General features: G+C 46.2%; 1 protein-coding gene and 1 long non-coding RNA gene across 9 annotated transcripts in view; one reads left to right on the top strand and one right to left on the bottom strand.

Moving 5' to 3' along the window:
* The first annotated feature begins 264 nt into the window (after window positions 1-264).
* The window catches only part of DAB1 (DAB adaptor protein 1), a 1,144,406-nt gene continuing 1,118,607 nt past the window's right edge, over window positions 265-26,063 (top strand). For 3 of the 8 annotated variants that reach the window (XM_043575103.1, XM_043575102.1, XM_043575099.1), the window contains exon 1: window positions 281-516. The gene's annotated coding sequence lies outside the window, so the exon portion shown is untranslated. Of the gene's footprint in view, window positions 517-26,063 lie in introns of all 8 variants that reach the window. The other 5 variants (XM_043575098.1, XM_043575094.1, XM_043575100.1 and 2 more) reach the window with 3 other exon arrangements.
* LOC122480564 lies at window positions 20,716-25,247 on the bottom strand. Its single transcript, XR_006296596.1, has 3 exons — window positions 24,556-25,247; window positions 21,582-21,719; window positions 20,716-21,193 (listed from the first exon to the last, which is right to left on the bottom strand). It is a non-coding gene; the product is annotated as an uncharacterized LOC122480564 (long non-coding RNA).

The raw sequence follows: 26,063 nt of genomic DNA, 5'->3' as shown, positions 1-26,063 counted from the left end.
AGAGCCATTCCCAGAACGTCTGCAAGTCGTAGGCTTTCCTGGGATCGGAGAGGGGAGGGAGTCTGCCAGTGGGTACTGAGGACCTTCTCCCTCACGGTGCTCACACCCTGGCCGGGTCGGCTTTGCCACTGCTGCGGGCTCCTGCATTCTGCGCTAGGTGGCGAAATGCTGTGGGGCTCCCCTATTCGGGGGAATGCGGTAGTGATGTATAAGGTATGAAAGATGTGGCCTGCAGAGAGCCAGCACTATCTCTACTGCTGCTGCTGCTGCTGCTGCTGCTGCTGCTGCTGCCGCCGCTGCTGCTGCCGCCGCCGCTACTGCTGCCGGCAGAGCTGCTGGGAGTGAGCTGAGCATCCCCCGTCCGGGATACCCAGCTCCGGCGGCAGCTCCCGCGCCCTGGCCCGACACGGACCTGCCAGCCCCAGGGAACAAAAGCGGAGCCCGGTCGCCCTCTCCTGCAGCCAGAGGATGAGTCGAGAGGGCTGAGCGGAGAGTGTGGTCCTCAGAGGCTGGAAGGTAGGAGAAGGTGTTGCGCTCGCCTGCCTTGGAGTGGGAGGCGCGGGGTGGGCGCGCCAGGGTGGGGATGGCCGGGGGACCAGCCTGTCCCGCGGGTGCTACCGGACCCGGCGAGGTGGTCTTCAGGAACACCGCACCCGCACTGCCAGCCCACCGCGGGCAGGGCGCCGTGCTCCCCGCAGCCGCGAGGGAGCCCCCTGGGTGGGAATTGGAGGCAGCGAGGGAAAAGTCTGGAGCCCGAAACCGGGCAGCGGCAGTGGCGGCTGCGGAGGGGCTGCCACGGCACTTGGAGGCGTGCGACTCGCTGCGAAAAGCGGGCGGGCGGCGGCTGCAGTGTGCGCAAAGTTTTGGGTGGCGCGCAAAGACGCAGGCGAGGGCCGCCGCGCAGAGCCGCGCAAGTTGTGGCCAGAACAGGAGGGCGACCCCCGGGGGCCCCCACGCGGACTCGCCGACACTGGGACAGGTGGCTTTCGCTCCCCCCCACGCTAGCCTCGGCTGGGTTGACGTGCAGCCACTTAACCCTTCCCAGCCCGGGGGAAACAACTTCATCCTGTTGGAGGCGGCTGCACTCAGGCTGGCTGGGGTAGCGTCGAGGTTCCCCGCTCTGTCCTTTTGTGGGCTCGCGCGTTTCCCCCCTCATTCTGGGTTTTCGGCGATTTTCCGTCCACTACTGTGTCCAGAAACCAGGCAGGGTGGCTGCGGGTCTTTTCCCCAGTCTGTAATTTTACCCCTCGCGCCACCTGGACACATGTTTTCTCTCTCCCCCCTCAGTTTGGCTCTTTGATGCTGCCTTGAAAAATGAGATGATTAATCAATTAGGTTAGTGGCCAATTAGGCATAACCTTGTAGCAAAATAATTATGCCCGGCTCTCCGGGCTTTCACTGGAGATGAGATGGGAATCCGGCCCAGGTGGAGGGGCTGTTCCGAAAAGATATGGCTGATCAGGGAATTTCTGGGAATTTAAGATTAAAAAAATCCAAATGTGTGGTAGCGGCAGAGGTTGTGGGGGCTCAGTAGGGGTGTGTGTGCGTACAAATCCCCCCCCCCCCCGCCCCTGAGGAAATTAACCCTTGGCTGCACAGTCTGGGTAGACTTTGCAGGCAGCGTGTTTCCAACGGCTCAGAAAAGGTGTGTCCCCTGCCTGCCAGACCCATCCCCCTCGTCTCTGAGGGGCTCTCGCCTGTAAATCGCCTCACAGTGGCTTTTCTGCTGTTTGGGGAAGCTGAGTTCCGATGAATGCTTTTTAGTTTCATGTCCGAGGAATTGCGTCGTTGCAGAAGGAGGTTCTTTTGCTGTGCCTTTCCGAGGATGCACATTTCCCCTGCTCTTGTTAAATAAAGCGGTTATTAAATGGGTGCAAATGGGAGACAGTCTGTTTCCAGGGTTGGGAAGTTCTGCCGCTAAGCGGGGCTTCCTTTTTCTTTTTTTGGAATGACTGGCGGGGTTTGGCACTGCGGTATTACAATACAGCCATATTAAAAAGGTCTTTGGAGCTTAGAGCCCTCCACTACCGCAGCCCCATCTTCAACAGACTTCCTTTCTCAAATCCTTCTTGCCAGCAGCTTGCAGGGGATTTCTAATGTGTGCCCCGTGCATTTTAATTCTTTTCTGTCTCTATTTTAAGCTTATTCTATCTGTTTATACATCTGGACCCTATATAGTGGATTTCTTTTCAGAAGGCAAACACCTAGAGCCGTTCTCAGGGCAGAGGGATTTTTTGCAACAGGTCCTAGGTCTGGGATTTCTAATAACGAGTCCCCCTGGCATTTGGTGAGCCGGGGCCCTAGTCTCTCTCCTAGTGATGTGACCACGTTGGACCAGGTGGTCTCTGACATCCCCTGCAGTGCTGACATTAGCTGGTTCTGAATTTTATGGCTTTGCTTCCTTTCTGAGTGGAGAAAGCTGGCTAGGGCTTATGAGCAAATAGGAATCGCCCAGCTGGAAGACTGCCTCATGATACTTGTGTTCAGGGACAACTGGGAGCCATAGGCTCCACCCACCTTCCTCAAAACCAAGGGCCACCATTCGGCCCTCTCTCTTTTCCCAGATTTATTTTTTTCTTAAAGCTGGGCTCAGCCATTCACCTTACTGTGATCATATGTGTTGCTCAGATTCTTGTGCTTAGCAAAGGCATTCCTCCTCTTCTGAAATTGAAGCTTTTTCATTATTTTTTTATTTTCTATTTAAAAATGTTCATTTACTTATTTTGAGAGAGAGAGAGAGAGAACAAGCAGGGGAGGAGCAGAGAGAAAGGGAGAGAGAGAATCCCAAACAGGTTTCATGCTGTCCGTGCAGAGTCCGACAGGGGGCTTGAACCTACAAACCGTTGAGATCATGACCTCATGCTGAAATCAAGAGTCAGATGCTTAACCAACTGAGCCACCCAGGTGCCTTGAAGCTTTTTAACATAGTGGGAAGGGATATGGGAGGAGAAGGAAGGGAGAGAGGAAAGGGATACAGAGAGAGTTTAAGGCTTCGGACACAGGCAGGCAGTGGGAAAGAGGTAGGAGATATAGAGAATGGAGGAAGAAGAGGAGGGAGAAACACAGGCAGGGGAGGAAATACAGAGAGGAGGAATTCTAGTTCAGAGGAGAGAGAAATGCCCACATAAACCAGTCTTGTTTCATTACATGGCTTGAAAAAATATAGAGGAAAACCCTGAAATGCAAGAGAGTCATTCCAGATAGACTCGCTTGGAACTCAGCTTTGACGTAAGCAGATAATTACTTATGACGTAAACATTGCACCACAGAGAGGCATTAACTCTTAGTTCTTGTTTCTTCCCGGACGGGGGGCTGCATTTGTAGGTGCAGGGTGGGAGCTGGCCAGGGATTTGTTTGCTTAGCAGATGTACTTTGCGTAGCCCCCATAGCATACTCTTATTTGGGTCAGATTGGGGTACGTCGTTTGGACAGGCTGGGTGTCCATACAACTTTGGAGGGGAGGTATTCCTTTGTTTTTAAATCTGTCCTTCATAGAATGGACACTTTTTAAAAAGTGTATTTTTCATTTAAAGTTGGAAGAAAAAAGATAGTAAACACTTTTTTTTTACCTGCCATCTAAAACTAAGAGTGATAGGAAAATACTTCCAATTAATTTTCTCTTCTCCAGCCTCCTTGTCCCCAGTCTACACCATCCTCAGAGCCTCTGACTCATCTCCTGGCCTCCAGTATGGGCCCTCCCCAAAGTTATGACTTGATCTTTCTAAAACATAGCTTTGATCATGTTATTCCCCAGATCAAAAAACATAAAAGTTTCCATGTTGCCTAAAGCATATTATTCAAATATCTGACCATAGACTTCAGAGCCTTTCATAACCTGGCTTTCTGGTTTTCTTCTACACACACACACACACACACACACACACACACATACACACAAATACACACCCTAACACACAACATCACACACATACACATACTCTCTCACACATTGCACCCTTATACAACCTCACACATATACACACACCCTCTCACACACACACCCTTATAGAGCATCACACACATATACGTTCCCTCTCTCACATACTCTTATACAGCATTACACACACACATACACCCACCCTCTCTCACACACACACACACACACACACACACACACACACCCATATACAGCATCACACATATATACACAGCCTCTCTCTCACACACACATACACCCTCATACATCACACACTTACACACACCCTCTCACACACACCCTTACACAGCATCACACACATATACACACCCAGTCTCTCACACACACACCCTTATACAACATCACACACACACACACACCCTCTCACACATACACTCCTATACAACATCACACATATACACACACCTTCTCTCTCTCTCCCATATATATAACCTTATACAGCATCACACAGTCTCACACACACAGCCTTGTACAGCATCACCATCTACATACACACATGCACACATTACTCATATCACATACACACACTGCAAACATGCCTTTCATATTTTTGCTGGCACATTCTTTATTCCTTGTCTAGTAAATATATTCCTACTCGTTTCCGTGGTGAACTCTCCGAAGGGTCACCTGAAGACTGCGTCTCTTTCAATTTCCTGGAAATGGAATAACAATATTAACTGCTGTACTTCTTATTATGCTGGTGGGAATAGGAATGTTGGGTTCCTCATAGTTTTAAGCCCCATTTTCAGAGAGTGAGAGGCACCTTGTAAAAGAGAGAATGGAGTGTTTCTCAGGTTGAAATCAACTTAGCTTGGGGTGCCGTGTGACACTGGTTGGTTTGGGGAAGGAGTGACCGTCACCTGGTGACATTTAGACTCTCTCCTTGTTAGTAAGAGCGCAGGAATCCTGTACCATTAATAGTTGCTCACTTGCTGCTTTATGAAACAGCCTTATTGTGGAGGACAGGAGACCCAGTGACACTAGACAACCTTTCAATTTATCTAGCAAAGCACATGAAGTTCCTATCTCAAAGGGACAAGAATTAAACAAGAATGAATACCAAATAAAGAATTCATTTGTATTCATAGGCTTTTAATAAATAAAAAACGATTTTTTTTTCCTGAAATGAACTCTGAGCCATAGGTCTTGAGACTTCTTGTTTAATTAACGTGCAGAATATGACTTGTTCTTGTTTCAAAATGACCATTTTTTTTTTTTTTGGAAGCTTGAGCTCAGATCTTTAGTGACATTTTTTCTCCAAGCAAATATTTACAGCCGAGCTGGAAACTGACAGGAAGGAGGGTTTAAAATGAAAATGTTACCAAACTGAAGTTTACATCTGAGCGAAACACATGGTGTCACCATGGACAGAGTCCTAAGAACTCAAAATATTTGTCAATCTGTAGAACTTGAAGAAGGCAAGCTGTTTTCCTTTGTTAATGTGAACTCTAAAAATGACATTTTTGTGCATGCGTTGTGGTGGCCATTTCCACCTGTCTGTTTGGTTTCTTTATGGTCATGGGACTCCAGCCATTTGTTCCTTTTCTTTATCTTCTATTCAGGATAGGGCAGACTGCCTGAGGGTCAGTCCTCATGTTTATTTCAATGCCCCTACTTGTACTTCTGCTGCTCTTCCTGCCTGGAACACCCTCCTTTTTCAAATCTCTTCCCCATCCAATTGTCTTTTAAAGCTGAGGTCAGGTGCCAAGTTCTGCATGAAGTTTTCTTAGTTAACTCTGCTGAATATTGACCAGCACCGACAGTGGTAGTTTTTAAAATCACTTTATTGGGGCGCCTGGGTGGCGCAGTCGGTTAAGCGTCCGACTTCAGCCAGGTCACGATCTCGCGGTCCGTGAGTTCGAGCCCCGCGTCAGGCTCTGGGCTGATGGCTCAGAGCCTGGAGCCTGTTTCCGATTCTGTGTCTCCCTCTCTCTCTGCCCCTCCCCCGTTCATGCTCTGTCTCTTTCTGTCCCAAAAATAAATAAACGTTGAAAAAAAATTAAAAAAATAAAAAAATAAAAAATAAAATCACTTTATTAATTTTTCAAGTCATATGAATAATACAAGTTACCTAGAAAAATGGGAAAATATAGAAAAATATAAGGAATTAGTAAAGATCATTTGAAATTCCCACCATGTTATCTATAACTTGTGTCTCCTTAGATCTATATCCTAGCATATATAGATGGATATAATTAAAAAAAATATTTTTTAACATTTATTTGTTGTTGAGGGACAGAGACAGACAGAGCTTGAGCAAGAGAGGGGCAGAGAGAGAGAAAGACAGAATCCCAAGCAGGCTCCTGGCTCTGAGCTGTCAGCATAGAGCCCCATGCGGGGCTCAAACCTATGAACCGTGAAATCATGACCTGAGCCAAAGTCGGACGCTCAACTGACTGAGCCACCCAGGCGCCCCTGGATATAATTTTATATACTCTGCCTTATTGTGAAAGCCATTTGCTTTTTATCCTGGGCATCTATTTTTTAATACGGTTTTTTGTTTGCTTATTTACTGCCCTTATCCCATAAACTAATCTAATAATTTAGATACCTTATATTTCCTAGGCTCCCATAATATTTATACACATATATTCACACACTGTATATACACGCATATGGGATTTTTGTCATTGACTTAAAAGATGAGATCATATATGTATTCCTTGGCATATTACATTTCTCACTTAAAACACTATGGGAAACTGTCTTCTGCCCCCCACACCCACCAGTCCTACCTCAATCAGTTGGTATCGATATGTCACTCTTTTCAATGGCTTATTAAGTTTCAATGGTATGTATACGCCACAGATTTTTCAAGCATTTCCCTACTGATGAGCATTTACTTTTGTTCCCCCAATTTTTATACACAATGCTGAAATAAGCATCCTGTACATTTATCATTATCTATTGATATACTTGAACTTCTATGAGTAGATTCACAAAATGAAGATTTCTAAGTCAAAGGATATGCAGTATTTAAAGTATTAGGAGATGGAAAGTGGATGATGGGCATTGAGGAGGGCACTTGTTGGGATGAGCGCTGGGTGTTGTATGGAAGCCAATTTGATAATAAATTCTATTAAACAAGTAAAGTATTAGGAGATGGTGCCATATATCTTTCCAAAGAGAATGCAACAATTCACATTTCCATCAACATGTACAAAGTAGTCTTTTTCTTACATCTTTGCCTGGAGCAGTGTTATCGTTCACTTTTGCTAACCTGGTTAGATAGCGAGTGATAGCTTATTGCTATGTACTTTGTATTTTTCGTATGTCTACCAAGGAGGAGCATCATTTCATGTTCAATGGGCATTTAGATTTGCTTCTCAGTGGACAGCTAATTCATCTTTGTCCATTTTTCTTTTTGATGGTTTGTCTTTTTCTTATTTTGTAAGGGTTTCTTTCATATTCTAGAAAGCAATCTTTTTTCTTTCATCTACACTGTATATGATTTTCTTTCCTTAGAGGTTTGATCTAGTGTTGTGATGATCTCTTTATTTGTCTGTGCCCAAACTAAACCATGAGTTACTAGACATCAATGATGTGTCTGATTCACTTCTAGGACATCACATCTAGGGCAAGACCTGAAAAAGTGTAGGTTCAGAGTACATGGTTGTAACATTGACTACACGTGTGATCTTCAAATGTATTTCATTTACCATTGAATTGTATGAAATAACATATATGTGGCATTAATAGACTGGAATGTTTCAAATGAGCTAAGCTGCAAGGTGACTAATGTTTTGGAAATATTTGTAAATAAATTACACGTTTCCCTTCTTTTTGAAATGAGTGTGACTTTAGAAATATCATGAGCATCAATTATTGTGTTGGGCTCTATGCTTCGTAATCTTTTTTTTTTTTTTTTTTTTTTTTTTTTAATTTTTTTTTTTCAACGTTTATTTATTTTTGGGACAGAGAGAGACAGAGCATGAACAGGGGAGGGGCAGAGAGAGAGGGAGACACAGAATCGGAAACAGGCTCCAGGCTCCGAGCCATCAGCCCAGAGCCTGACGCGGGGCTCGAACTCACGGACTGCGAGATCGTGACCTGGCTGAAGTCGGACGCTTAACCGACTGCGCCACCCAGGCGCCCCTCTATGCTTCGTAATCTTAAGGACTGCTTAGTGATGCAGGACTGTTTGTCCCCGTATACAAGTGGCCTGAGACCTACAGATGTGTGGATTTTAGATTCTAATATCTTTTTAAAAATACTTTTGCAATATTTTTCCTCCGTGTCAGATTGGGCCACTATGTTTTGGTACCGTCAGTTTATCTGCCTCTAAACGTAGTCCCCTTCCCTTTCTACCCATCTGTGTGTTGGCTGCGAACTATTATGTCAGGGATCATGCTCATTGGAAATGTGGGTATGATAAGGGTCATTAAGCACCAACCAAGTCTTGGCCTGGGTGCCATTACTAAGAACAAAGTGCATCAGCCTCCAGTGAAAGTGCAACTGTGGCTGCTTAGGGATCTTTTTTGTTTCTTCTTTTAAAAAATTTTAATGTGATTTATTGTCCGATTGGCTCCCATACAGCACCCAGTGCTCATCCCAACAAGGGAATCCCTCCTCAATGCCCATCACCCACTTTCCCCTCTCCCCCACAACCCCCCTTCAACCCTCAGTTTGTTCTCCGTGTTTAAGAGTCTCTAATGGTTTGCCTCCCTCCCTCTCTATGTGTAACTTTTTCCCTCCCTTCCCTTTCCCCGTGGTATACTGTTAAGTTTCTCAAGATTAGGGATTTTTTGTTTCTTTGTTTCCACCTGTTTTCTGGGAAGGTGAGATTGCTGGATAAGCAAAGCGGTGGCCTGTCACCTTAATCAGTTAGGATGTAGGTATGTAGCCAAGACCCTAAATAATATGGATTAAAAGATATTTAGAATGGTGGAAATGGAGGTTTCAGTCTTGTAAAAGTCTGAGTGAATAGGGCAGCTCTACACTGCGAAGTCATGTGGTGTCCAGGCTCCTTCTAGGTTGCTGCTTCTCCATCCCTAAGACATTGCTGTCATCTTCATGGCCCATGATGGTATGTCACTACATCCTCATTCAAACTGGAGGGCTGGAAGAGAGAAAAGAGGTCAGAGGAGAACCTGCCATTTCTTTTAAGGGTGTGGCCAGAACTTGCACCCATAATTTCTTTTTGCATCTTCACTCCTAGGAGAAGGGAGGCTAAGGAGTACTGTTTTTATTCTGAGTGACCATGTGCCAGAATCAGCGTGCTATGTTAGAATATAGAACGGATGTTGGTGGATGCACTAGCAGTGTCTGTCACACCTACTCTCATCAGTCCCCATGTCCTCTCAGCTTTCTTGCCAGATTGCCAACTCTTGAGTGCAGTTGCCTACTTTTTTCCTCACTACCTGCTGTTGTGTGGCATGTAAAATAGTTGCTCAATAAAGACAGCTGTATTTGTAATCTTTCCTCTCCTTGTTTTAGTGGTGAGAAAATGCAGGGAGGATTGTCGAGCTGGCTGATGCCACAGAGCCCAGGGACTAGAGACGTTGGGGTGTTCTGGTTGCTTTTCTTTAATTTTGCACATGCCCCATGTAGTCCTCTGTGGCCCCACTCAAGGCTAATTATTCCTATTTCTTATCCTTCATTCTCAGCTCTAAGAGGTCCAGGTGAGGAGACCAAATGCTCTGGAAGCAGGTGTGTTGGCAACTCAGTGAGAGTCAAGGGAAAATCAACCCCCCGCAAATAAGACGAGTGAACTGCCAATAATACAAGTTTGAGACTGTGACCTCCTTTGCAAAAAGGGTCTTCTGGTAATCAACAGATTGCATCTCAGCCGAAGTTTCTGCACCCCATGGGATCCCATTGCCTCTCTGATTAACACAGAAGCATCTCCTTCCTTATTCCGGACTCACTCTGGAATTGGGTTTATTTCAGCCTAATGGCTATTTCTAATGGGTTTCCCTGCTTCCGAGGCACAAATGTGATCTCTTTTATTTCACTTGGGGGAGGGTTTTAATGGGTGGGGGTAATATTTAAAGATGCCATTTCTCCTTCTGGGTTAAAAACCAAATGGGAGACGAACACTGGGGTTAGACAAAGATGAAGACCGGGTCTTATTTCTGTTAAAGCTTGCTTGGGGATTGTTTGGGTTGTGTAGCCACATGAGGTCTCCTGAACTTTCTTTTTCATTTGGTCTGAGCTGGATATATGCAGGTCTCCGTTTCCACCTGTAGGGGCTCAAGTGGCCTCATTAGGCTTGTTTCTTGGGTGAGCAGTGCATGACTATCTCTGAGGTCAGGCAGCTTTAAAAGAGAGAAGGAAAGGAGCTGTTGTATCAATTAGGTTCTTAGAGATGACACAGTGTAAGCGGAAAGGGACATATTAATGGGTATTGGGTAGCCTACCGCATTCTAGGAGGGACCTGGGAGCCAAGCTTGGATGTGAGGACAGTTACTCAACCGCACCATGGAACTGTTAGGGTGGAGATGACATGTTGCTAGGGACTCATGGGAGGATCTTTGTCTGAGCTGCCCCAGAAGAGTTACTCTCTGTGCACATGGCAGACGCCGGCTATCTTTCAGATTCTGTCTCCAAGTCTCATGCACGTGTGCCTGCTTGCTGTCCCAGAGCACCCTGTAGTCACTCCTGGGTCTCACGCAGAGTGTAAGGGGCACAGGCGTGCAGCTGGGATTGTGCTGACAGGGTCTATGGCATATCTGCTGTGGCCACATATGATTGAGCTCCTCTCTGTATTTCACCCGAAAGATAAATCGGCTCCTTTCCTTTAAGGAGAGGTGAAGGAAGCGTGGCTACCCTGCTCTTCCCTTCTGGCACTGGAGGGCAAGTGGGCAGTAAGCCTTCCCCTTGAACACCACGCACTTGCTTACAAACCCTCAGGGGCCACCGTGGCCTTCAGGATAAAACTCAAACTCCTTAGCGTGGCAGAGAAGCCCCTCCTCGGTTTGTACCCTGTCTTTCGGCCTCATTCTTTTCCTGTCCTCTTTCTGTTTGCTATCTGGCTTTCTGTTCTGGGTGCAATCCATTCTGGATTGCTGGGAAGACTCTTGAGCAGTCCTGTGCTCTCTCATGTCTCCACGTCTCTCTACCTGCTGTGTTCCTCTCCCCGCACCATGAGTACAGGGTCCTTCATGCCCCCCTTCATTTAGCAGACTTCTCCCTACTCTTCAAGACTGAGGCACCATTTCCTCTGGGAAATCTTTTTTGTCTCCTAGATTGGATTAGGTATCCTTGCTGGATATGCCCAAAGCACCCAGCAAGCACTTCTGTCACTGCACCTAATATGTGGCCCCTCATTTATCTGTCTGCTCATGTGAGTGCAAGCTGCCCAAGAGAATGATCTTTATCCTTATCTCTGTATCCTAGTAGCTGGCACAAGGCCTGGTACATAGTGGTCATGCAAATGAATAAAAGAACGAAGGATCCCTGTCTGGTGAGGGACATGGGCTTCAAAGTTGTAATCTGACTTTGCCACCGTGTAGTTACGTAGCTTTATTATTATTTTTTTTAACGTTTATTTATTTTTGAGACAGAGAGAGACAGAGCATGAACGGGGGAGGGTCAGAGAGAGGGAGACACAGAATCTGAAACAGGCTCCAGGCTCTGAGCTGTCAGCACAGAACCCGATGCGGGGCTCGAACTCACGGACCGCGAGATCATGACCTGAGCCGAAGTCGGCCGCTTAACCGACTGAGCCACCCAGGCGCCCCAGGTAGCTTTAGACAAATTAAACATCACAGAGTTGTTGTACAAAGGCTAAATAAACTAATGCATGTGAGGTGCTTAGAATGAAACACATAGTAGACACTCAATAAAATTTGGCTGTCCTTTTGGTTATATGATAATCATTATAATTGCAGGTGTTCAGTGACCGGTAGTGATCACTAGCACACTTTGTAGACCAAAGTGTAAAGTGGTGATCTGTGACATTTCCTGCCTCCTGTAGAACAACCCCCCCCCCCCCCCGCAATACTTTGAAACCTCCAGTGGATTGAGAGGAAGAGTGAAACTAGACAGAAATTAACAGAAGTTACCATCAGGGAGAGTCACTTACAGAGCAGTTCAGTGACAGTGTGAGAGAATGTCTCCTGACAACAGGTTTCAGCAATTGCACTGCCACTAGGATTTTACTAACAGTTCCTCCTCCTTTACATACTTTGCTCTAGAATTTTTTCCTAAAAAAAAAAAAAAAAAGACACTGAGGTGACACTGAAAACAGTGTCAAAGCTTCAGTGAAGGTCAAACATTTTCCAAGGGATTGCCCGGAAGCACGCATCCCGCTGTGTTCTCTCTGTGAGTGTGCAGTGTTAAGACAGTCGGAGCATCAAGCTGATGTCGAAAACCAGCTTGGAATATGGCAAATGTCTTCTTTGTGCCAAACTCCTGGCACAGTGTCTTTCTTACACAGAGTAGATACCTTTCCATCTATGTGTGTGCAAAATACCTTCTCTTTCTCTCTTTTCCTTGTGGGTCCACACTCATTCCACACTAAACACAACCCAGCAAACATTTATTGAACCCCTACTGCATGCAGGGAATTCTACTGATTCCCTCTTGCACTTGTTTCTACCACCACATTAATATTATTGATTTATTAGGAATAAAGACTTGTGTCAAAAGGAAATGTTTGTCATTGACGTCTACTGTTTTTAAGAGGACAGCATAAAAGAAAATATTTGTATTGCTCGTTTCTGTAGAAATATTTCTTGTAACTGGGCCTGAATGGAAGCAAAGTCAGAAGAACATTGACCAGGAAGGAGTATGGAGACCAAGGACCTGTCCTACTTTGATGTTTGACCTTGAGTATGTTTTTTTATGTCTTTGGGTTCTGGGTTTCCAGTGATTATTAAGGACCTTTCCAGCCCTAATACAATACGATTTCTTAAAAAGTGTAAAAGGAACATAACAAAATTTGGATTTGCTGTCCAAATATGGAAAGTGTAGTGGATCTGGAATTAGAAGCCTTGGTTTGAACTGTGACATTGACATTTGACTTGTGTGACTTTGAGCTTAATCTCTCAGCCTCCCCAAATTCTTCTCTATGAAGTGGGGTGCTGTCTGTCACCTTTCTTGCTTCATAGAATTGCCACGAGGCTTCAAAGAGGTGATGCATGTGAAGGAGAATTATGAATGACAAGGGACTGGATGTACACATATAAGCTATTATTACCGTTAATAATCATCTTGATTTCAGTATTTTACTCCAACCAACACTTTTGCGTTTTGCCTTCTGGGTTGTTTGAAGGGAACATCATCTTTCATCTTTTTTACCCCCGAAGCAATCAGGGGATTTTTCAAAGGAGTGGGTGCTGTGTCCTCTGCGTGTCTTTCTGATCAACACCCGTCTTGGGCCCCAGAGCTTGTCTGAGTGCATAATGTTTCATTTATTGGCCTGAAAGGAGGCCATTTGTTCCCTGCTAAATGAGCTGTTACTGTGTGCCTCTGTCCCCTAGACACCTGGGGCTGTGTTCATGGGAGAATCCAGCCGTGGATCTCAGGAGCCTTTTTGAAAAGTTTATTAGAAGAAGGGAGAAAACATTTCTCAGCAGGTTGTACCCTCCGTCACAGGATTCGGCTCATTAGTCAGAGCAGAGTGGGTTACCTGGAGGTGGGAGGGCAGGTCTGCCGGCCTTGGCTCCTGCAGGCACTGCCAGGTTGGCGGGGGGGGGGGGGGTTGGTGGAGCAAAGGGAGGCACAGGCCTCCCGACAGCCCCTCTACGGCCTTTCTGCCCCCCACCCCCACCCCACAGGTGGCTGATTAGCTCTAATTGGCCAGTATACTGCTGTCCGTGGTTTGGAGCAGCTTAACTAAGCTTGCCTCCAGGGGCACTTTGGCCCCAGGTCTGACCCAATCTCTTGACCTCTAAGGCAGAGATCCCTGTCTCAGACTGGCTTTCTGGGCGCTGTCCACCATGAGTGGCCTGGCTGTGAGAGCTGTAGGCGCACCTTCTATCCAGATTGTGGTGGCTGGATCCGCCCAATAGGGACCCAGCCGCCCCATCAGCCCTTTATTTGGGTGTCTGGCTGACTCAGGTTAAGTTCAGTGGGAGGATGCTGCTCTTTGAACTGTGCCAGGTGTTGGGCATCTCAGTCCTGGGTCGTCTGTGACATCCCATGGGCACAGACTGATTCCCCAGTAAGGGGAGGGGGTGTGGGGGGGAGACTGAGAGAAAGGATTTTGTCACACCCACCTCATCCACCCCTCTGTCTATACACACCCCACACACTCTCCATGTGGAGGCACGGTTAATGACCCAGGCGGGACTAGAATTCAGGGCCCCCACCCTGGGAAAGAATATGTGTCTGTCCCTGAAGGAACCCTGCCTCCTTATCTCTTCACCCTCACAGCCTAGGTGCTCAGAAAATCCTTGCAAAAAAAAAAAAAATTGATGAGGGCCTCAAAATAGGATGTTTTCATGGCCAAGCCCTTGACATGTTGGGTTCGAATCCTGGTTCTACAAGTTGCTTAAACTATCCAACTCTCATCAGGCTGTGAAGCGTCTCCAAAGTTCAGTTTGCACTGCCGTTAAATGAGGATGGTCGTAACTGGAACCACTTCACAGGGTGCTTGTGGGCATTGAATCAAGGGAGCACTTGGCCCAGGGTAACATTTCATTGAATGTGGGTGATTGTCGTTTGTAATTAGCTGCCTAACCCTCCAACCCTCACAGAGATGTAGTTGCGGAGGCTTGGGGGAGGGGCGTAGGCTGATCCACCCGTAAACAGCTAATTATGGAGGCAAGGCCGTCCTTGCTGTCTTCCTATTCCCCTGAGATCCAGATCTGAGAAGCAAGTCTTAAGAGTTTTCCTTCAGCCAGATAAACACCTCTTGTCCATTTCTTCTAGGTCTTGGCCCTACAGATTCCAGGAACCCCACAAATATGGGACTTGGTTAAGGTCAGAGGCTCTGGAGTGAGTCATTCAGAGCTCAGGGTCCCGCCTCTGTATCTCACTCTCAGAATGGTACCTGGCAAATCTCAAATCTGAGGGTGTTACTTCCTCTGCCTCAAGCCCTCAGTGGCTCCCCGTTGCCTCGGGATGAAGCGCAAACCTTTCCCATCCCTGGCCTTCTTTGATCAGCCTGGGCCACTGAGGCCCAGGGAATCACTTGCAGGTCCTTGTGTGTGCTATGCTCTTGTGTCCTCCTGAACCGTTGCATATCTGGGACATGTTTTGTTGAATGAATGGTGCTGAGACACTTGAACTTCTTCCAGCTTTCCAGAGCTGTAATTCTAGCACTCCCGGGGAATAGACAGATGGGCCCAGCAGGATGAGGGCCCCTGCCTTCCATGGCTGCCCGGCCCCTGCCCTGACCACCCTTGGCCTTCTCCCGATGGCTGAGCCTGCAGCCTGCTGGGTAGGCTTTTCTGCCCCTTTAGGACTGTTTTCCCCTCAGTGTGAAATTTCAGTTTTTCAGTCCTGTGTCTGTGCCATGCCTCTGAGCACCCTGCATTATCCCCATTATGTCACCTATCACAGGGTACTGCGGCCCTGTTTACTTGTCTGGAAGCAGCAGGAGGCGTGACCACATCCGTTTTGCTCCCCATTGTAGCTCCAGTCCTTGGCAGTAGGGAACCAATATATATTTGGTACAGGAACGAAAGAATGAATAGCTGTGGGGTTGGAGCAGTGGCACAGAGGCAGACAGGGAGAATGTGTGGGCCTGAGTCCTGGCACATCTGACGTTTCTAGCTCGGCTGATGGTAAACATCAGCCTAGCCTTTATTTTTCTCATTATGTTTAAAACCCACCAGTTGCCCAATAGTATAATTTTCTAAGTGGTTTCATTTCAGCTCTGCTAATTGAAGAGAACCAAGCTCTTTTTGAAGGCTTACTTTGTGTGTGGCTGTCACTGGTGAGAGTCGAGACTGGTTGTCAATCACTGACAATAGCGTGCCTTTCTGGAATAATTTAAGTTTAGGTCTTTCTTTCACTCAGGCATTCATACCCTGTTACATGTTTTCATACTGAGCTGAGAACAATCTGGGGTGAGAAACTGTCATGTGTTCCAGGAACTGAAATGGAGATTTCTTTTGAGATTTCAAATTCCTCTGGTCTGTGGCTCACAGTAGCTTGGGGGAAAGATCACAGGTTTGGGAGTCAGACCTCCTGGAAGCCAGGTTCCAATATGCTGCTTCCCTACCCGCTTCGCCAGCCAGGTGAAGTGACTCAGTTCCAGAAACTATCTCCTGACACAATTAAAGGGGGTGTGAATACTTTGCATCAGAGATTATCGAGAGAATTAGTGAGATAATGAAAAGACCTGGATAAGAGCAGGCACTTTGGAAGCAGGGGAACTTCCTGCCAGGTCCTCACACTGCACACAGCTTACAGTATCTCATTGCAGACAGGGTTCCAGAGGGGGGTCCGTATGGTCACTGGGCACGCCCCGGGGGATTAGGCAGACGTGTGTTCAAACCCCAGCCCTGCCTCTTCCCTTGGCAGCAGCTGGGAGAATGAGTAAATCACGTGCAGCTAGAATTTCTTTACTATAAATTAGGGAGAGCGATACCTACTCAGAAGTTGTTACAGAGACTGAAATTATGTGAACTATCACTATAGTCAGTACTCAGTAAATGTCAGCTCCTTTCTCCTCCTCCTCTCCACACTTCAATCCATGTATTTTGTGTTAGGAGGATGGGGAGAGAGAGACGTGATTAAGAAAATGGTCCCTTAGGAGCACCTGGGTGGCACAGTCAGTTAAGTGTCCAACTTGGTTTCAGCTCAGTTCACAATCTCACAGCTTTGTGGGGTTGAGCCCACATCAGGCTCTGTGCTGGCAGTGCATTGCCTGCTTGAGATTCCCTCTCCCTCTCTCTCTCTCTGCCCCTCCCCCACTTGTGCTGTGTCTGTCTCAAAATAAATAAAGTTAATTTATTATTAATTTATTATCAGTTAAGCGGCTGACTTCGGCTCAGGTCATGATCTCGCGGTCCGTGAGTTTGAGCCCCGCGTCGGGCTCTGTGCTGACAGCTCAGAGCCTGGAGCCTGTTTCAGATTCTGTGTCTCCCTCTCTCTCTGACCCTCCCCCGTTCATGCTCTGTCTCTCTCTGTCTCAAAAATAAACGTTAAAAAAAAATTTAAAAAAAAGAAAAAAGAAAATGGTCCCTAAATCCTGCTTCACATTAAAGATGCAAGAATACAAGCATTTGCATGGCGTTCTTAGCCACACCTACCTGCAACTTGCTCATTTGTTCCATAGATATTTATTGAGTACCCACTGGGTGCCACGTATGGTTGTAGGCAGCGGGGTACAGAAACACAGAAAACAGTAAGTCTGCTTTGATGGTGCTTATATCCAGTGAGAGATGGATAATAAACAAGTAGACGATATAATGTCATAAATAGTACAGGCGAAGAGAAATAAAGCAGGGAACAAAGAATTTGTTATTATATATGAATGGTCGGGGGCAACTGCTCTGAGGAGGAAACATTTGTGCAGAGCCTTTGTTCGTGCTTTTCCCTGCACCTACATGTAGTGCCATCCCTGTCACTTGTTACTCTCCATCTTTCAGGACCATCCTATTCATCAAAATTCCACTCAGACATCACCTTCTCTGAGTGCCGCTTCTGCTCACCTACTGAGGCAGAGTTAGGCTCTCTCTTCTGTGCTCCCGCAACACCTTATACTTCATCAGGCTATACTTCCCATGTTCAATATGCTTCTCCTCCATTGGACTCAAGCTCTTCAGGGTCACAGGCTCTTCTTCCTTTCAGCTTTGATGTGGGGCACAGTGCAGAATGAGTTCCTTGATGGTTCACAAGGGAGTCATGGGGGCAGTGGGTCAACTCAGATGTCAGCACATCCTGGCCACGCTCAGGAGTGGCAGGTAGGAGGCTGCAGTTTGTCCTGGGGAAGCCCACTCAGCAAGGGGATGTGCCCTTTGCACTCCAAGCTAAGCATGCTCTTTCTCAGACAGGGTGGTCATCACAGAGCACAGAGTAAACTCTGTTTCAAACCTTGTGGTTGGAAATCATCTTGCTCAATAATATAATCGTTATACAGTGACGGTGTAGGACCTCGAGCTCATGGTTTGCACCTCCATCCAGCCTTCCTCTCCTCACACCTCCGTTGCCAAGTCTGCCATCTTGTTTCTCACCCACTTAACTTGCCCAGTCCCACTCTGCTTCTCCCTTCCCCTCCCTGCTGTGTGGTGGATGGGTGAGCTCTCCCAAGACCCAAGTTCAGTATCTGGCTTTGCCAGTTGTCATATATATGGCCTGGGCCCAATCAGCTCCCTTTGCTAAATCTCAAGTTCATTACCTTTGAAATAGAACTAATCCTCCTGTGCTCTGCCAAAGATACATAATGTTACGGTAATAACGTTATAAATTAAAATATCCTAAGGCAAGGGTGACTGGATAGCTCAGTTGGTTAAGCCTCGGACTCTTGGTTTCAGCTCAAGTCACAGTCTCACATTTCCTGAGATGGAGTCCCACATCGAATGCAGAGCCTGCTTGGGACTCTGTCTCTCTCTGTCTCTCTCTCTCTGTCTCTCTGTCTCTCTCTCTCGCCATCTCCCTCTGCCCCTCCCCCACTCTCATGCTCTCAAAATAAGTAAAGTAAAACAAATAAAAATATTCTAAGGCAATATATGAGCTGAGCTACAGGTGAGAAACCCCCAAATTTCACTTCTAGCCTCTCCAACCAACTGGCTGTAGCAGTTCACTCACTGTCTCTGGACTGTTTCCCCAAATACACGATAGAGTTGACAGAGACAACTAACACCTACTGAATCATTGCACGTGCCAGGCACTCTTCTGAGTGTTTGACCCTCCTCACTATAATCCTGTGAACTTGCTACTATAGTCACCCCTGTTACACAGCTGAGGACACATTGGCACAGAGGTTATGTGACTTGCTCACGGTCACACACTTAATAAGGGACCGAAGTGGGATTCAAACCCAGTCTGTCTGGCTCTGGAGCCCACAGTTTTAACCATCACATCATATTGCCAACCATGATGCTGTAATTCCTACCTGGCAGAGCTGTTGGGAGATGCAGAGAGATTATATGGAGAGGATCTATGCTATTGTAGACATCCAATCAATATTAGCATGATTGTGTCACACCTCTTCGGAGCTTAGCGCAGCCTAAGTTTAATAAACACTTACTTTGTTGCTGCATTTGGTTGTATGTCTGCTTCCCATTCAGCTGTGATTCTCAGGATCAGGCACTTACCTGGAGATGCTGCCTTCCTGCAAACCTGGGTGTCATAACATACCAGGACCTTCTTAAGAATCCTTCTAAGAGGGTGCTGCTTTGTCCTTTGTATTGGTTCTTTGTCAGTGGTTGAGGCTTTGGAGGGAGCTGAACGTTAAATAAGGAGTTGGGTTTTGTTGTAGAGGTCAGTCCGTTCTGAGCACAAGGAAGGTGGGGTCGGGTCTGCAATTTTCTCTGGCTCCGGGAACAAATACCCCGCCTGCTCCTCTAAGCTGGAGAGTCTCCAGAGATGTGGGGATTGGTGGTGACCTCCAGCCCCCTGGCGATTACACAGAAAGCTGAGAGCAATTTTTAAAGTCTTCTCGCCATTTTGCTCTCCCTTTAAAAATTAAATGCCTGACACCGAGGTGTTTTATTCCCAGTCCAGCTGGCCTTTAAGTGGATGGCTTGGAAGTGAGAATGCCTGATGACCTTCTGACCTTGGGAGTTTCCAAGGGTGGGAAATGGCACCAGAAGGGAGAGTGACCTCATTCTTTTTGTCAACTTAATGAAAAAGAAATGAAAGCATCAGTCTTGATGACTGAGTTCCACAGTGAGGGAGCCACGGGAAGGCTCCAGGAGCAAGGATATGGTGGGGAATTCTGGACCCGGCAGGACTGGGAGGTGTGTAGAGTCTGAACAGCACCACGAAATGGGCACTGGACCTGGAAGGGGAAGACCTGGGCTCTAATCTCAAGTCTGCCACTAACTGACTCTGTGGTTGTGGGTAAGTTACTGACCCTTTAAATGAAGGTATTATACTCCATGTTTCATATGTAAACAGCGTAATGAAGTTGTTAAAAGCAAGCCTTGGAGTGAATGCTAGTTGTACCCCTTACTGCCTGGGTGATTTGAGTAAGTTAACTTACCTCTCTGAGCCTCGGTTTTCACACCTGTGAACTAAAGATCTCAGAGTCCATGCCGTTGTTGATCCTGTGCTTAATATGCCCCCATAGCTCCCTTTCCACCCTGATCTCTCATCTCTGCCTGGTCACATCCTCCTTTGGAATTCAGACCGAATTTCCTTTCCAGAGGAAAGCTTTTCTTGATGCCCCGGCTGCTGGAGCTGCCCCCCAGGCCCATCCTGCATTCCTGTCACCTCCAGTGCCTCCCCTGTCCCTGCCCTGATCACTGCCTGTGGAGTCCTCAGGGGCCTGGGGCTGGTTCTTCTCCACCTCCCCAGAGCCCACACAGGGCCCGATTCCCAGATGCAGGCTCTAAATGCCTGCTGATGGAATGAATGAATTTCTTTCCAGCTCTGAAATTCTATGCTTCTAAGTCTATTTGTCCTTATATGTGCCTAATTTCCAAAAACAGACATAAAATACATTTCTTTCCTTTCACAAAAAGGTAATAAATACAATCCTTTACACTGATATAGAAATCTGCACTCGACAAAACATTTTTCACATTTATTACCCAGTACCCCGCTACCTAGCGGCTTATCAACACTCGAGTTTCAAAGCAATTCAAAGCTACTGTTGGAGCTCGTACAAACAGATCTAGCTTTTGAACTACTGGAACCATCTCCTTGCCTTGAACTGACCACACGCCCAGGACCGCTGCCCCCTCCCCCTCCCCCTCCCCAGATGGTCTCTTCGCCAAGCCCTGAGGTCTCGGTGACTCCCAGGTAATGAACCAAGTAGGTCTGCAGGTCTCCCTAATCTCAGGAGTCCACTTTCTTAGTCTGGTTTGTATCATTGCAACAATGTCTGTATCAAGTACGTGATTTCCAAATTCACAGCCTCACAGAGGAGCCTGCTGTTGACAGAGTTGTCAGCAGGGGGAAAAAAAAGAATGCAAGATTGTCCAACAGAAATAAATCTTGGAGAGTGTTTTGCCAAGCCATCCAAGCATTCATACATTCGCTGCTGCATGCAGGAAACGGGGGAGGGAAGGGAAAAGAAGGGGGAGGGATGAGCAAAGGAAGAACTGAGGCTGGCTGGTGCTTCTCCCTCTCCCTGCCCTGCTTCTCCCATCCTTCCTGAAGGCCCACATGAGATGTGTGTGTTATCTTTTCCTTCTTGGTTTATTTTCTTCCTGTGCCTTTTTTCCATTGCCACTCCTGGTGGGCTGCATGCTAAAGGAGAACAAAGAGATTTCAGTTTGCTGTGGGCGTGGGGCTTAAACACTGTGTTGGACACAAGCTTTAACCCTACAAAATAGGCCTCCTCCACCATTTGCAAATTGCTGTGGCTCCCCTTTGCTACTTGGATCTATTTCTGGACCCCTAACTTCAATTTTTAATATGCTTTTCTGGGATACCTTGCCCATCCAAATCTCCTCCAGGCCTCAAGGCCCACTTGGAGTTCTGCTTCCTCCACAGAGCCTTTCCAGACAAATCCAGTCTTTTGCAAACTCTACTGATTTTGGAGAGCTGTGCAGTTAGAATGCTACAGGCCTTTGGCTCTGTTGCCTCCAGTTTCCTTCTTCGCACCTTTCTCCTTTGTGTATTTCAGATTACTTACTTTTAGGAGATTTCAGAGTTGTTGAAGGGAGAATGAACATTTCCCCGGGTGTTTCTGTGCTTGAAAATGCTTCTGCTTTTAGCAGGTTCTGCAATCTTAGGCAAACCGTCAACATCTCTTGGCCACGGTTATCCTCCTCTGTAAAATGGGGCAGTAATGTCTACCTTATAGAATGCTTATGAGGATTTAATGAGTAAATATAACTAGCTTTTGAGGGCTGTGTCTGGCAGTTAGTGGCGGTCAGTGAACAATGGGTTTCTCCATAAGACACTGGTTGGAGATTGTGCCGATGATTAAACAAAGGATACTATCGTTAGTGTCTGTGGGGGCCACACTGCCTGAGTTCAAATCCAAACTACACCACCCTGTTCCCAGAGCAAGTTAGTTCACCTCTCGAAGTCTCTTTGTAAAGTAAAGCTGATCATGGAGCCCACCTGTTAAGGATGATACAAAATAGTCCGTGGAAAGCATTTGGCAAAGTGCCTTTGACGGAGCAGGCATTCAATGCATGTCAACTATTTTTGAGGAGGAGATGGAGGGCATTTTCATTTATTCTCAACTGTTCACTGCATTCCAGAGTGCTCTGATGAGGGAACTATCGCCCACTGTGTAGATTCTGAGGATTCACATCATACCTGTGATGAGTCAGATGACTGCATGTCAGTAAGAAGAGCCCAAGGCTTGGACTTCTAGACAGCTGCCTTGAGCCTGGCCTCTGTGCTTTACTTCGTTTGTGACTTTGAGAAAGTAAACTTCTCAGAACCTCCTTTTCATCCCCTGTGACATGGGATAATAACATCTACTTTTAACAGTAAAACACACACACACACACACACACACACACACACACTCATTCACTAGTGTCGGCACATAGGAGAGCACTGTTTGAACTAAAAATTGTGCTACAAAGGAAGGATATTATATATCTGTTGTTATCATCCTTATTATAATCAGCCAAGTAACACTAGGATAGCATGTCTCATATGCCACTCTGGGCTGGGTCTGAGAAGTCTCCAACATTTTTGAACAGAATAATCATGGGCAGTGGAAATGTCATGAATTCTGAGAGGGCCAGAGCTGGTGTTCTGATCACAGGCCAAGCCAGAGCCATCCCAGAGTGGTTCAGGCCCGAGGACTGGAAATGAGCATTTAGAAGACCTGCTCAACTCTGACTCTGCCTCACGTACGAATTTAGCCAATCCACTCCATCTCTCTGGGCTGCTTCTTCTATCTTGTTTTTTTGTTGTGTTTTGTTGCCTACTAAGTGGGGATTAACAACGCATGTCTTGCCTACTTTGTGCAGTTCCTGGGAGGGTCAAATGAGGTGACTGATGTTAAATTGCTGGGGACATGGTATCATGCACCGTGTGCCGTGACATTGCTCAGCTTCCCCACTGGTCTACAAGGTTTTGGAAGGGAGCGACTGGGCTCCCTTATAAGCATTTTCTCGATGCTTATAACAATGCTTATAACGTCACATTCAGAGGATGCTCAGGAGCTGGTAATAAAGTACTGTTGCTGTTCATCTTATTAATAAGTTTCAATGCTTTCAATCCCTAAACTCCTTGCCAAAAGAGAGCTCTTCCTCTAAGAGGTTGCCTTTAAGCTTTTAGCTAACAGAAGCTGCTCGTACCACTGCTGCTGATTGTTATTGCCAGTGAAACACCTCCTGTGTTGTGCTAGGCACTTCATATGCGGTATCTTTAACAAACAGGGCACTTCTGTAAGGGGCGTGAGGAATCGTGCTTAGAGAAACATGGGGCAATCTGCTCAAGGAGACATAGCTTATAAATGGAAGAATGAGGATTTGAACCTAGCGTGTGTGACTGCAAATCCTCCGTGTGTTCCCCTGGACCCCATGGCTACTGGGAAGCCCACAAGCAGCCCACTTGTTCCGTAATAGCCCACACTTGGGTGAGGCAGTGATTTCTCCTGTGAGTGGATTAGAAGTAATTCCCACTTTGAGAACGCAGGGGTGGGAGGAGCAGACAGGCCAAGGGAAAAAAGCCAGAGAAGCAATTCTTCTTGCGATGAAAAAAAAAAAAAAATCTGTATTTGGATTCTTTTTTACACATCCAACCCAGCAGAAAATTGGTTTGCGGAAGATGTAGGTCGTGGCTCTGGCCCCGGCATCTGGACGCCTTATATTGTACACTATATTACCGGAGTAATATCGTGCACTTTATTAGCACCAGCAGGATTTGGGATTCCCATGGGGACTGTTCTTTGCTGTCAGATGTATAAGGCCATTTAATCTCCTTTATCAGATCTGGTTCTGCTCCCCCCATCCCCACCTCCTCTTGCAGACCAATAAAGAGAATTTCTTCAGATTCATTGGTCTGAAAACTAGCTTTTAAATACTCCTTCATCCTCCTCAACCCCTGTATCTAATAAGCAAGCATACCAGGGAGGTGTCAATGCCTTGAAAATCACTCTGTGCATTTGAGTAGCGATTTTCTCAGCACATTTGTAATTGGAACTTCCTTTTCCTAATGCAGAGACTGGAGGAAGAATTTGCTAATTATTCCTAGCCAGCTCTGGTCTCACCCAGGTACTGTGATCTTTGGGGACAGGGTTGGCATTCTCTTGTTAGAAGGCCAGCTACACCTTTAGGTCTGGTTAGAGAAATGGCTAGAGTCACTTTGGAAAGAAGGACAGTTTTCTCAGGACAGAATCTGGGTTTATGCCTGGCCTGTTTGGGGGCCGTTTTTGATAGAACCAAATAAGATATTCAGGGATCAGAAAGATTTGTGTTCAAAATCTAGTTCTGGGCATATTCTCTGAGCTCTATGATACTTATACACACACATAGTGTGTGTGAGCCCTGGGATTGTTGCAAGCGACCTTGGGATCAGACATAGCTCTGCATTTGGAGAGACCACAGTCGTGGACAGGACACGTGTCTGAACAACTGCTGTCAACACAGTGTGATAGTGCTGTGGGGTCACAAAGCAGATCCTTGGTGCAGACATACCTGTCAAGAGCAGGAATCAGGGAGGAGAGGATGGCTAAACTGACGGCAGTTTTGGGTAAGTCTCTTCACCTCTGAGCTTCAGTGTTTTTAGCTGTAAAATGGGGCAGTAATACTTACCTTGAAGGGTTGTTTGGGAAATAAGCTATATACTATATGTAAAATGATTAGCTCAGTATCTACCACATAATAACTAGTAGTGTTTAAAACAGATGAAGGGTTGAGCAGCAGCACTAATAGTTCTTTTTATTTGTGGGGCAGAAGTGGAGAGAACTGTAGCTATAGATCTGGGAGACTTGGATTTAACTCAAGTCCCTTCTTGGCTGTGTGACCTCAGGCAAGTTGCTTCACCCCTCTGAGTCACAAGCTCCTTTCTGCCAGATGGGGATAAGGTGGTGAGGATCAAATAAAGTAGATACATGGGAAGGGGTTTCACCAATGGTGAGGTATTGTGTGTCTAGAAGGTATTCGTCTTGTTACCATTGTTATTATAACTAATAGGTAGAGACCATGTGGGAAAGTCAGCTCTGCAGACTGGAGGATGTTTGATGCTCAGGAGTTGAACTGGAGGTTAAATAAGCCAGGCTTAGTTCACCGGGTGTCTATATGGAGCACATAATTTTATTTTTTAAATAATTTTGTTTCAGGTTTTTCATCATGATAAGTGTACTCTTTAATCCCCATCCCCTACTTCCCCCATCCTCCCTCCCCTCTGGCAACCACCAGTTTGTTCTCTATAGTTAAGGGTCTGTTTCTTGGTTTGCCTCTCTCTTTTGCTTTTCTTGCTCATTTGTTTTGTTTCTCACATTCCACGTGAGTAAAATCATATGGTATTTGTCTTTCTCTGACTTATTTTGCTTAGCATTATACTCTCTAGCTCCATCCATGTCATTGCAAAGGGCAAGATTTCATTCTTTTTTAAAAAATTTTCTTTTATATTATACTATTATAATAATAGTATTATATTAGTATTATGTATGTATTATTGTATATACTATATATAATACTCTTTCATATATGTCACTTCTTTATCCATTCATCGGTTGATGGATACTTGGGCTGCTTCCCTAGTTGGGCTATGTAAATAAGGTGGAGCATATGATGTTAAGCAGGAGTTCTCAACCATGGAGGGATTGGAGGAGAGAGACAATGTAACAATCACCCAGGACATTTTTCCAAAATGTGTAAGTACATACACACAGTTCTTCTCCCCACCATCCCACCCGAATGCCTGAGGCATATCAGAATCTGCGGTAGGCATCAGTGGTTCACATTTGTCAAAAGCTGATACCCCCTTCTTCCCTAAAATTGAGCTCTGTACTTGTAAAGAGCATTATAAAGCCCACTTTGTGTTAAACCCACATCTCTCTCCCTCTTGTCATCACCATTTTTTAAAAATTTTTAAATGTGTTTATTTATTTTTGAGACAGAGAGAGACAGAGCACTAGCAGGGAAGGGGCAGAGAGAGAGGGAGACAGAGAATCGGAAGCAGGCTCTAGGCTCTGAGCTGT

Source organism: Prionailurus bengalensis, chromosome C1 (genome assembly GCF_016509475.1).
Source record: "Prionailurus bengalensis isolate Pbe53 chromosome C1, Fcat_Pben_1.1_paternal_pri, whole genome shotgun sequence".
Taxonomy (NCBI): Eukaryota; Metazoa; Chordata; class Mammalia; order Carnivora; family Felidae; genus Prionailurus; species Prionailurus bengalensis.
Note: the sequence above shows the minus strand (reverse complement) of the source record. Positions and strands in the feature narration are given on the sequence as shown.